The sequence below is a fragment of the Rousettus aegyptiacus genome, unplaced genomic scaffold (assembly GCF_014176215.1).
Source record: "Rousettus aegyptiacus isolate mRouAeg1 unplaced genomic scaffold, mRouAeg1.p scaffold_m13_p_4, whole genome shotgun sequence".
NCBI lineage: Eukaryota > Metazoa > Chordata > Mammalia > Chiroptera > Pteropodidae > Rousettus > Rousettus aegyptiacus.
In genome coordinates this window covers 32,885,923-32,898,363 of record NW_023416307.1, presented here as the reverse complement: position 1 = coordinate 32,898,363, position 12,441 = coordinate 32,885,923, and the positions used below count along the sequence as shown (strand labels likewise).

The 12,441-nt window shown below is 29.3% G+C and overlaps 1 protein-coding gene across 9 annotated transcripts in view; it reads right to left on the bottom strand.

Moving 5' to 3' along the window:
* NLGN1 (neuroligin 1) overlaps positions 1-12,441 on the bottom strand; it is a 732,068-nt gene that overhangs the window by 658,661 nt on the left and 60,966 nt on the right. For 3 of the 9 annotated variants that reach the window (XM_036219182.1, XM_036219186.1, XM_036219183.1), the window contains one exon: positions 3,099-3,188. The exons of the other annotated variants lie outside the window; for them this stretch is intronic. The gene's annotated coding sequence lies outside the window, so the exon portion shown is untranslated. The remainder of the gene's footprint in view (positions 1-3,098; positions 3,189-12,441) is intronic. 9 annotated transcript variants of the gene reach the window in all.

Sequence of the window (12,441 nt, the reverse complement as noted above, 5' to 3'; positions counted from 1 at the left end):
TATATATAATTATGTAGATATATACACATATCTTCCAGTATATTAATTGTGGGAGAAAAAGAGATACTCTACATGATAAGCTTTCATAAGTTGTAAACGTCTAAAAAATTATATGTAATTCACAATTATAACATAATTCATATGTAATTCAGTTTATGCAACTACAATAAACAGTAATTCAAGTATACATAGGCTCTAAGACTTGGGAATGCCTTTTTAGCTTCTACTCTTAGCCTGATCATTGCTTCTTCTAAATGTTTTAACATGAAACCCCCTTGCGAAGGTCATAGAGAAACATATTAGTATAAGTACTGCCAGGGGACAAAGTGTCGATTAAAATTCTGTGATGTGTGCCATTTGCTATTTCTCATTCCCAGTTGTTCTACATTTAGTATTTACATACTGCAACAATTATTAATGCCTCTTCTGTAGGTGCCTGATTTCGTAGAAAAAAAAATTCTACATATACTTTTCAGTATAACAAAATCAACTGAAATGTTAGGCAAAACACACAAGCACACACCTATAATAAACTAGAAATGTGTGTATATGAAAAAACATTAGCTAGAAAAGTATGTAGTCCTCTCGTGAAAAACTGCAAATTGTGGCAATGATACACTAGTAGTATATATTCTCTGGGAACATTTATTAAATACATGACTTAACATGACACAAACCTCAAATCAACTTAATTTGTGTCATCTAAGAGTTCACACGAATAAAGATATATCATTTTATTGAAATAACTCCTTTAGACCCAGAGATTTATTTATATACTTTAGAGATTTTGCAACATAATATCCTCTCTTCCCAAGTCTCTAGGAAAATTGCCAAGCACCAAAGTTTAATGTTTATAGCCAAAAAAATTAATAATCACTTCTAACCCTGAAGAATAGAAATCCACTTTTGATAACAGAGTTTCATTGCTGTCAAAATAAACTATATACCACTTAAAATATTTAAACTTTACAAAAATATTTGTGGGTAAATTTATTATAGTATGAGTTACAACATAAAGTTGCAGCCACCTGAAAGACTAGGTCATGACAGGTACTACTAATCAAATCAAGTACAAGTGAGAGGATTAGGATTTGGCACTGACTTACAATGTGTGGGTACTCAGATACACTGTCTTATTATTATAGGGCCATGACTGTTCTAAGGTATATGGGTGCTGTGGGTAGACTAACAGTTTAGAACTTAAATGACCGTTTAGCATTTATTTAGCAAGCCATGCAGAAACCTCCTTTCTTTTGATAAAATATTTAAATATATATCTATTCTTTACCTTATGAGATTTTTAAAAAATATACACTGAACATGAAAATAAAAATTAATATATTTTGAATTATCTTCCATTTTATATTTTTCCATTCCTCAAAACTGGACAAAATCTGTCACAATCACTAGTAACAGTGTAACATAAATGGTACGTAGTAAACAGAACTATTGTAGTATGACAAAGAGGATTTTTAAGTAAGAAGTAGGTAGGAAAGTCTCTTCCAGTTTTGGACTTTAGGTTTTGTTTTTGTTTATTTCTTTACTTATTTGTAAATATTTTCTAGTAATAAAAAATTATTACTAGAACCTGTAAGTCTGACAGCTAGGCCTTCAGTGGTCATCCACTTTCCTGTTTGCAACTCTGAAATATCTTATTGGAAAAGTTAAGTAATTCTGGAGGATGTCAGCTTGGAAGATACAGATACATAGCCATTAAATGACCATTGAAAACCAGCAGTATTTTCTTTAGCGTCTACCATGTACTAAGCTTCATATTTGGTGCTAAGGAAAACAAACAAACAAACAAACAAACACCTGATTCAGGTCTTATCGAAGCTCAAAATACAGTAAGAAATAGAGACGATTGGTTAAGGGATACTACTACATGTGCTGAGTGCTATGATTAGGAAAGTAAAAGCCTAAGATGTCATGAGAGCTAGTAGCAAAGGGATTAACACCACATGTTGGGAAGTTATAGAAGGCTTCTCCATGAAAATGAAGCTATTTAAAGTAATTATCCCACTTGGTTTTGGGATAGGGTTTAGGAAAACTGTCATATACAACCTTGCCACACAGACACAACACAGAAACTCAATAAAGGATTGACTGATAGATTTAAAGTGATAAAGACATTGTCTACATTCTGAAAGTTGAGTGATGAAGAGGGAATGAAATCCTATTAGGAAGAAACATAAGAAATGACACAGAGGTATGCAAATCCAAGTATAATTGGTAGCACAAAATCCATATAAGTTGAGAGGAGATGAGAACAAGAGCACAGAGAGATTAGCCGTACCAAAAGAAAAAAAAAAGAGTGTAAAATTGTAAACTTTGAAAGGTAGAAGGAAAAAATTAATTTTGCAGCCAGAATCTGTAATATAAGGAAATAACAAAATGGCAGAAAAATATGAATAAGTAATGAAATCGAATTGTATTTGAATGAATTGAAAATCATGGGGGGGGGTGAGTGGGGGGAGGATGTAGTAAAGAGAAAAATGAAAAGAGCAAAAGGAAAAGAGAAAGAATGAATAGGACTGAATAAATACCAAATTGTGACATGGAAAGACATTTAGAAAGAAAGATAAGGGTACCTACACAAATGTCCTAAACAATGTAGATGGTGCAAGGAAAATGGATAAAACATTTATTGGCTAACATCCGAAGACAGGGAAGAGTTTGACCTTTGCATTCAGGAAAAGTTAATTGCACAGTTAAGTTACATAGCTAGCAAAATAGACTCCACGACCAAGAAAATTTGTGTGTGTGTGTGTGTATTTTACCAAGTACAATATTTTTAGAATTGTACCAAATAAGAACTGAAATCTCAAGTATTACTTTATGTCAGAGATAGCTTTGCTAACAATAATAGAGTGGAATTAGATTTGATATAGGATTCTGATTATTCAGAGTATCATGTAACACCCTTGCAATTAAATTATATTCTGATGGTGTAGAGTAGCCATTTAAACAGACATAGAAACAACTGTCAATCCACCAATCTATTAGCAGAGTCTCAGAAAGCAAGGTACAATTTTAGATACCATACGAGATACAAAGAAAAGGGAGCTTATGACAAGGTCTCAATATTTCACTCTCACCATTTCTAGTTGAGTAATTATAAAAGGAACTGGGTTTCACCAGTAAATATCCAGATAATGATTCTTCTTATTTAGTTGTCACTTGATAACCTGAGTATAAAGGGAGAAAACAATTTTTACTCTACATTCAAAAAGAAAACCTTTAATAAAATCCATAGTAGTCACTTCCTTTAATTCACATATAATCATTTATTAAACATTTATAATTTATTATTGATGTTGTTGTTATACCTAAAGCTTGGGGAAGGGCTGGGATCTCAGGTTACAATTTCATGTTCATATTTAGAAGAATGAGAAAGGGGTGGCATACACAGAATTCATTGTACCCAAAAGTGTCTGTAGTTTGAATCCAACCAAGTTAGTTGATAAAAACAAAATAATACTTTGCAGGATACTAATAAAAGTCAAAGTCTCTACAACGTAATATTCACAATGTCCAGAATAAGATCGAAAATTGCTCTGCATATGAAAGATAAATGCACTCAAATAAAAACTAAAGAATTCTCAGAAATAAGAAAATATTGAATATAACTAATACAAAATATGGAATTGAAAAATAAAATATTTGAAATAAAACAGTTCCTTGCATAGCAGATTGGAAACAACAGAGAAAACAGTAGGTGAATTTGAAGATAGAATAATAGAAGTTACATGATTTGAAGAACAGACAGCAAAGTATTTTTAAAGCGTTAACAGAACTTTGCAGTGGCAACACTTTATATGAATAAGATTGTGTACAAATGCCTATGGTATTCATTACAGTAATATGTTGTATAGGTTTGTAGCCTAGAAGGTATAAGGGAACACACATTGTCACATCAAAATATATCTTTTGGCACTGGATTATTTTAGGCTGGTTAATTTTCAGAAAAAGCAGACTTGGGAGAAGTTGTGAAAACTAAGTAGATGTTACCCTTTATAAAAGGATATTTACATTCCTAAGGTAAATCTGTGTTTGTAAGGGGTTCTCCCTCACTGTACCAGGAATATCTTATCTTTAGAAACTCTTATCAAAGCAGAAAGCCAGGACTTTCTACATAAAGCCCTTTTCTTGGTAATCCTCCATAACTGACTCACCCCATCCCCAACACCTTCTTTTGTTCACAGCTGTAAATGTCATTTAAGATGGTAAATTCAGCCATTTTGGAAAGTTACTAAGTTTTTCTGGATCTTTTCCATGTATGGAGGAGGTATACATGTTACTACACTTTTGTTTTTCTTCTGTTAATCTGTCTTTCACTACAGAGATGCTTCAGCCAAGAATGCAGAGGGTAGAGGGAAATTTATTTTTCTTCCCCTACAAAGCAACAGGCTATACCACATTTCCTGTGTATAGTAGTCTTTACCATTTAGGTTTATTTAAGTACATTCTATGATGTTCGCACAATGACAAAACTGCCTAATATGCATTTCTCAGAATGTATCCCCATTGTTAATGGCACATGATTGTATATGTAACATAAACAAAAACTATAACTAAAAGACAGGAGTGTGTAAGAGTAGTAAAACCTATATAGAGTCAAGATTTCAATATTTTTTCTGTGAAGTGAGAAGATATTAATTGTAAGCAGACTATAATATGTTAAGAAGGCATATATTGAAATCCCTAGAGCAAGTCCTAGAAATGCAAAAAGGTATAGTCAAAAATTAATAAACAAATTAAATAAAAATTCTAAAAGTATTTTAAATAATCTAGAAAGCTATAAAGAAAAAAAAAGATAGAGAGAGAGAGAGAGAGAGAGAGGGACAAAGAGAAAAATAATAAAATAGTATGCACAGATTCAATCATCTGAATAATTACATTAAATGATAATGGACTAAACGCCTCAATTGATAATGGACTAAACACTCTAATTAAAGGCAGAGTTTCTCAAAATGCATAAAAAAGAGACCTTACTATATGCTAGCCACAAGAGATATACTTTAAATATAAAGATATAGTTTAAAGTAAAATGATATAAAAAAGATATACCATGCAAAGAATAAGCATAATGGTGATTATCTACATTAATATAAAATAAATAGACCTCAAGACAAAAAATATTGTCATGGATACACTGATGATAAATAAGTTGCTTTATAAAGAAAACAAAATATTTAAAAATATATTTGGGCCTAATAAATCTTCAAAATACATGGAACGAAATGAACAGAATTAGAGAAGCATAAAGACTTTTACATAATGACAACTGAAAATTTTGATATCTATTTCTAAGAATATGTAAAAAAATTGACAGAAATTGAGTAAGCTCATAGATGATCAGAACAACACTAGTAACCCTCTAGACTCAACAGAGCATGTAGCAATTGCAGAAGAAACATTCTTTTCAAATTAATATGGTACCTTCACCATGGTAAGACCATGTGCTTGGCCATTAAAAACAAAATTACAATAACTTTAAAAACATTTAAATTATACAGATAATGTTGTCTGACAAGAACTAAATTAAATTGAGAATCAATAACAAAATATTTTTTAAAATACAAGTATTTGCAAATTAAATAATAAACTTTCAAGAATCTATAGGTCAAAGAAATCACTTGAGCTATTAGAAAATATTTTGAACTAAATGTTAAAAGCTACAATACACAAAATACAAACAAAAAATGAATGAAGAAGTACTTTGAGTCAAATTTACACTTTTAAATGTCTTTACTAGAAAATATCTATCTATTGTCTATCTTAAGAAAATAGAAAAAAAAAATAAGAAAACAAATTGAACCAAGAGTAAGTAGAAAACGGAAATCATGAGGTAAGTGCAGAAATCAGTGAAATTTTAAATGGAAAAGCAAAGGAAAATCAGTGAAAAGAAGCTGATTCTTTGAAAAGGTCACTCAATCAATAAATGCACAGTCATTGTGTATTTAGAAATATGGATATATGGAGAGAAACACTAATAATATTAAGATATGCAAGAAGGAATATCACTTAGGTACCATAGACATTAAAAGGGTAATAAGGAAATTATATTAATAACTTAATGCCAGTACATTTGACAACTTAGATAAAATGGACATGTTCCTTAAAAGACACAATCTATAGAGGCCACTCAAGAATAGTTAAACTGAGATTGATTAATTGAGAAATGTTCCCATAAATAAGTCTAGTCCCAGAAGTTGTCACTCATGAATTCTAATAAACAATTACAGAAAAAGTAATACCAATCTTACAAAAACACTTTCAGAAAACAGAAAAGAGGGAAATCTTTACAACTTATGGGGTCATCTTTACTGAGACATCAAAACCAGAAAAAGACATAGTAAGAAAGGAAAACTACAGACCAATATCTCTTACGAACCTATATGCAAAATAATTCTTATCAAAATATTAGCTAATTGAAATCAGCAGTTCATAAAGATAATAACACGTCTTGAGCAAATGATGCAAATCTGGGAAATTATTAATAATTGAAATTCAATGTGTAAATATAATCATATTAACTATGGCGATTGAGAAAGTAAGGCAATAAAACTTTCTCAATAAATATTTTTTAAAAACCATTTCATAAAATTAAATATGTCTTTATGACTTAAAATATAATCTCAGCAAATTAGTAGTAGAAGGAAATTTCCTAAAACTAATAAAGGGCATTTATTTAAATACATAAATAAATAAATAAATAAATAAATAAGGCGTCTGGCTGAAAACAAGATGAAAATGAATGTGTACTAATATCCTCTGTGACATCTTTTAGATTTCTAAGAAAATAAGTATTAAAATGAATGTATATTGATGATGGCTCTGGCAAAGTCACCTAGCTAAACGAATACAAGTAGAAACATAGCCCCAGATAGGTTTGTTACGTAAAAAATGATAAACTCACACATGATTTGATTCCTTTAAAAACAGGAATAACTTTGTCTAATAACCTACTTAATTGTGAAAGACTAGATGTTATTTTTGAAATTTGAAACAAATCAAGAAAATTTGTTTTTAATATTTTCATGCAAGTTTGTGCTGGAAGTCCTAGTCAGTGAATTAAAGCAAGAAAAATTAATATAACCAGATATATCGGAAAAGAGGAAATAAATAAACACATATTACTCATGGATAACATGATTATCTGCACAGAAAACCATAAATCACCTATCGAAAAGCTACTAAACTAAAAAATGATTTTTAAAAAGTAGCAGGCTACATGTTCAATATAAAAATTACATTGATATAGACTAATGGCAAACTGGATAGTAAAATTAAATGTAATTCCATTTTTGATAGCATTGCTATATGAAATACTAAGAGATAAATTGAACAAAAGATGTGGAAGATCTATGTAAGATAATGCAAACCACAAAACATTGCTGACAGAAATTAGTCATAAAATGAATGGAGCAATATGCCTTGTTCATGAATTAAAAAATATATCTATTCTACCAAATTAATCTATAGATTCAATACAATCAGTAATAAATTCCCTGCAGCCCCCCCCCTTTTTTTGTAGAAATAGACAAGCAGATTATAAAATTTACATGTATGAGGATTTAGGATAGCCAAAACCAATTATCAAGATGCTTATAAAACTTAAATGAAGATGCAAAAGATGTAGAACAGTCAGAGCAATTTAATAAAAAATAACATTGTTAGAGGATTTACACTATCTAACTCTAAGAGTTAGTATAATGCTACAGTAATCAAGACTATATGATACTGGCATAATTGACAAACAGATCAGTGTAACAGAATAACAAGATCAGAAATAAATTCCTACTTATTTAGTTACTCCATATTTGACAAATACGTAGAAGTGATCAAGCGATAGCAAGAAAGTCTTCAAGCAAATGGTCCTGGAATTACTTGTTATTCATAAAAAGAAAAAAAAACCTGTCAGCTCCTATCTCATATCATATACTAAAATAATTCAAATTACATGTTTAAACATAAAATCTAAAATAAAAGTCTGTTTGAGAAACACACAGAATGTCTATATAATTTGACAGTAGTCAAAAATTTCTTAGGTAGGTCACAGAAAGCAAACCCAAAGAGAAAATATGTATTATTTACATTTATATTTACATTCATATTTATACTTATATTTTTATACTTACACTTACATTTATATTTACATTTATATATCTATTAGAACTTCATCAAATCAAAAAGTTCTGCTCATTAAAAAAAATCTATTAAAAAAATAAATAGGAAAACAACAGACTATGTTCACGGCAGTGCTATTCACAATAGCCAATAGATATGTAAGCAACCTAAGTACTCATCAATAGATGATTGGATAAAGAAGTTATAGCATGTATAGAAAATGAAATATTAGCCATAAAAAATAAAATCTTACCATTTGCAACATGGATGGACCTAGAGGGTATTATATGCTGAGTAAAATAAGTCAGACAGAGAAAGATAAATACTATATGATTTCTCTTATATACAGAATCTAAAGAACAAGAGAAACAAATTAAACAAAAATAGACTCGCAGATACAGAGAACAAAATGGTGATTACGGGAGGGGAGCGGGGTTAGGAGTCTTGGTTAAAAAGGTGAGGGAGTGAAGAAGTACAAATTAGCAGCTACGAAATAGTCACAGAGATGTAGAGTACAGCATAGCATATATAGTAAATATTATTGTAATGCTGTGTGTAGTGCCAGATAGGTGCTAGAGTAATCAGGGGGATCACTTTATAAATTATAAAAATGTTTAACTATACTGTACAAGTGAAGCTAATATAAAAGAATTTTAAAATGTTGAAAAAAAAAGACTAAAGAAAATGAATAGAAAAACAACAGAATGAGAAAAATATTTGTAAAACATATATCTGGCACAGGATTAGTATCCAGGATATATTACAGAAAACTTATAATTCAATAATAAAAAGATAAATAACCAATATAACAAATAAGCAAAAGATCTGAAAAAAAAATAAAAACACTTCATTAAAGAAGAAATACAAATGGCCGATAAGCACATGTTAAATTGCACTACATCTTCAGTCAGGAGACAAATTCAAATCAAAATCACAATAAGATACCACTGTAACTATACAATGACTAGCTATAACTAAACAAAACAACAACAAAATATGACACACACACATACCCACAAAAATAGAAACACTAAATGTTGGCAAAGACATAGAAAAACAGAGGATTGACAAACAAGCTAAAGAAAACCACAAGGAACCAAACAGACAAATATGAATTATAGAACATTTTACAGAAAAATCTATCATTTTGAAATGGAAACATTAATTGATGAATCTGGGCAGTGACTATCTAGAAGTTTATTATTGTTTTCCTTCAACTTTTATAAATCTTTCAAAAAAATTTTTATAAAACTTTCAAAAATCTTTTAAAACAGAATATGAACTCTGAGAAAATACTGTTTTAAATATATTTGAATTGAACAATTCATCATGTATTTTAAATCTTTTTCTATGTCTAATTGTTTTGTAGAGTAGTGGTCCAGTAACTAAATTTTTGTGTTTCACTGCCTCAGTGCTAATTTTTAGTTTTCCACTTACTAGTTGTGTTGACCTGGACTAGAAAATTAATCTTACTGTGCCTCAATTTCCTCACCTGTAAAATATAAGTGATAAATATACCATTTTTGAATAGTTGTTGCAAGCATTGAAAGATTTTATGCATGTGAAGCACTTGTAATTTTGCCTGGCACAAGGTAAATACTTTAAAAAGTATGCTATAACAATATTATTAAATACATACATTACATGTACATCATCTACTCCATATAGATTTGCAACAGACAAGAGTACACACTGAAATCAGTGAGTAAGTGGTTCCATTTTTATTAGTAGTTTCAACTGATTAACAAAAACTGCAGGTTATTACTAGATGCTGAAATGATGCCATTTTATATTCTTTGAACCATGTAAAAATGAATCTCCTTCACTACTCAGGTTAAATATGGCACAGATCCAGAAGGCAGAGACTGGTTCATACCTCATAAACGTGTCTGGATTGAATTCTCAGACAAGTGACTCAATAATTGTGTGACCTGGGGCATGATATCTAATGTTGCTGAACTACATTTCTTCATTTGTAAAATGAAGTTGATAATACCCCATAGGCATATATTGGGGAATAAATAAAATTGACTACATGTAAAACTTTAGTAAGGAGTATGACATATAATATAAACTCAATAAATGGAGCTCTCATTTTTTTGCTATTTGAGAAATATTTATTGAAATATAATAATAACATGTCTCAGGAACCTCTAACAAGATCCAAGCTAAAAGATCTAAAAAGTACCTCCTGCCAGTATTCTTAGGAAAATACTAATATTTGTCATGTTAGAACATCAGTATTCCAAATTTTAAGACCAAAGCAGAGGGTCACACTAGCAAAATTAAATTTCCAGATATGAAAAATATTCTTTGTATTTTTACTGAGTTATTTTTATAAAACAAATAAAAAGACTAAGTAATTTAATTGACAGAGAAAATATATAGAATAATTGAAAAAAAATCCCTGAAAATTATGGAAGGATTTTGCTTAGAACTCTATAGTTTATATCAATATTGTTTCAATACTCTATTACTTTGAGTTAATATCATCTTCTTATATAATTTTTTGTCTATCCAGAATTTTAAAATGAAGTATATTTATCTTAAGAGTCATGAGCATATTGTTTTTAAATGCCATGTATTTTACTACCAACAGCAAATTCAGAAAGATATCATTCTCATAGTCTAGCTGCTCAATGCCTTAAAAACAATGGATATTCATATTATCATGTTCTTTAATAATTCAGTGCAAATAATTGAATCAAAGGATACTGTTTCTTTTATCCTTCTTTGATGTTTTCCCAACCTCTCCTACTTTTCTACCGGCCCTCTGATGCAGTGAATTATTGTATTTGCAATGGATTCTGAATTAATATGTTTAAAAATACCTTTAATGCTAATTATATCTATTATGTAATTACAGCTAATTCATTACTATATTCTAATCTCTTTATGATTTAATAATTTTAATAGACAAATGAACCACATATATGCAAGCTAATTTTAACCTTGCCTAGAAAACATCCAAATCTACAGGAAAGCCTAAGGTAAAAAATACTATCATTTATAATCTTCACCCTTCTCTACATTCAAATATTGTTTAATTGATTCCTATGAAGTATACATGTACCAAAACAAGTTGAAATCTTGAAACTAGTTGAAACCATAACATAAAATGGTGAGGTAGCAGTGATTAAAGTTAAATAGTATTCTAGGATTCTTCTATTGTTAGAAAGAAAGATACAGTTATTGTTTAATGTTAGGCACTGTTTTGAAAAGAATGTATAAAAATTTAATACTGAAAAATAGGAACAGAATATATAACATATAAAGTAAAACAAAGAAAATGTCGTCAAACAGAAAGAAAAAAATGAAAAACAAAAAAACTCAAAATCAGTGACAACAAAATAAAACAAAACTAGTAATTATGAAGCACATAAGATAAAAATGAAGAAATTCAAATGGATTAGTAACCATAATGAATATACATTAAATAAACTTACCTGTTCAGAGACAGAAACTCTCAGAATACATTAAAAATGATATCTGTATGCTGTTTTAAAAAAACAATTAAAACATAATAACAATGAAAATGTTTTAAAAATGAAAAAGTAGAAATAAGGCAAATACTAAGAACAACTGGTGTTGTTATACTGATTTCAGAGAAAATATACTTTATGGAAGAAGAAATATTAGAGGTAAAACAGGTAATTACAGTGATAAAAAAGGAAAATTCACTGGGAAGACATAATAATATTTCAACAGTACGTTCCCAATAGCATTGCTACAAAACATATTTAAAAATCTCAAAAGAATTATAAGGAGAAATTTACACAAGCAAAAATTGAATTTCACAATTTTAAATAGTTAAAATTTAGCATACTAACAAATTAATTACAATAGAGATGATAAATCAGGCAAAAGTTGATTGCCTGAAAAGAAAATGAGAAAAAAGAAACTCTAAAACTGAAGAGGAGGCTAACAAGCTTTATGAAGTCTTTTATCCACAACTTTTGCTCCAAGTCCCTAGACTGATAATTACTATATAAGGTTCTTAGCTTTTGTGTGTGTGTGCCATGAACCTCTGTGACAGTCTGATAGAACCTATAAATCTCATCTCAAAATATTTGTGAATACATTAAATAAAACACAGCATTACAAAGAAGTCAAATTGAAATTCAACTATCAAATATTTTAAAAACTCATGATATAATATTATGTGTACATTTTAAAAATAAAACATTAAATGTGATATGCAAGACAAAATAATAATAAGCAGAAATAATATTTGAGATATCTACAACTATTAAATGGCATGGAAACATTTGTGATAGCTAACATTGACAACATCTGTGATGTGTACTG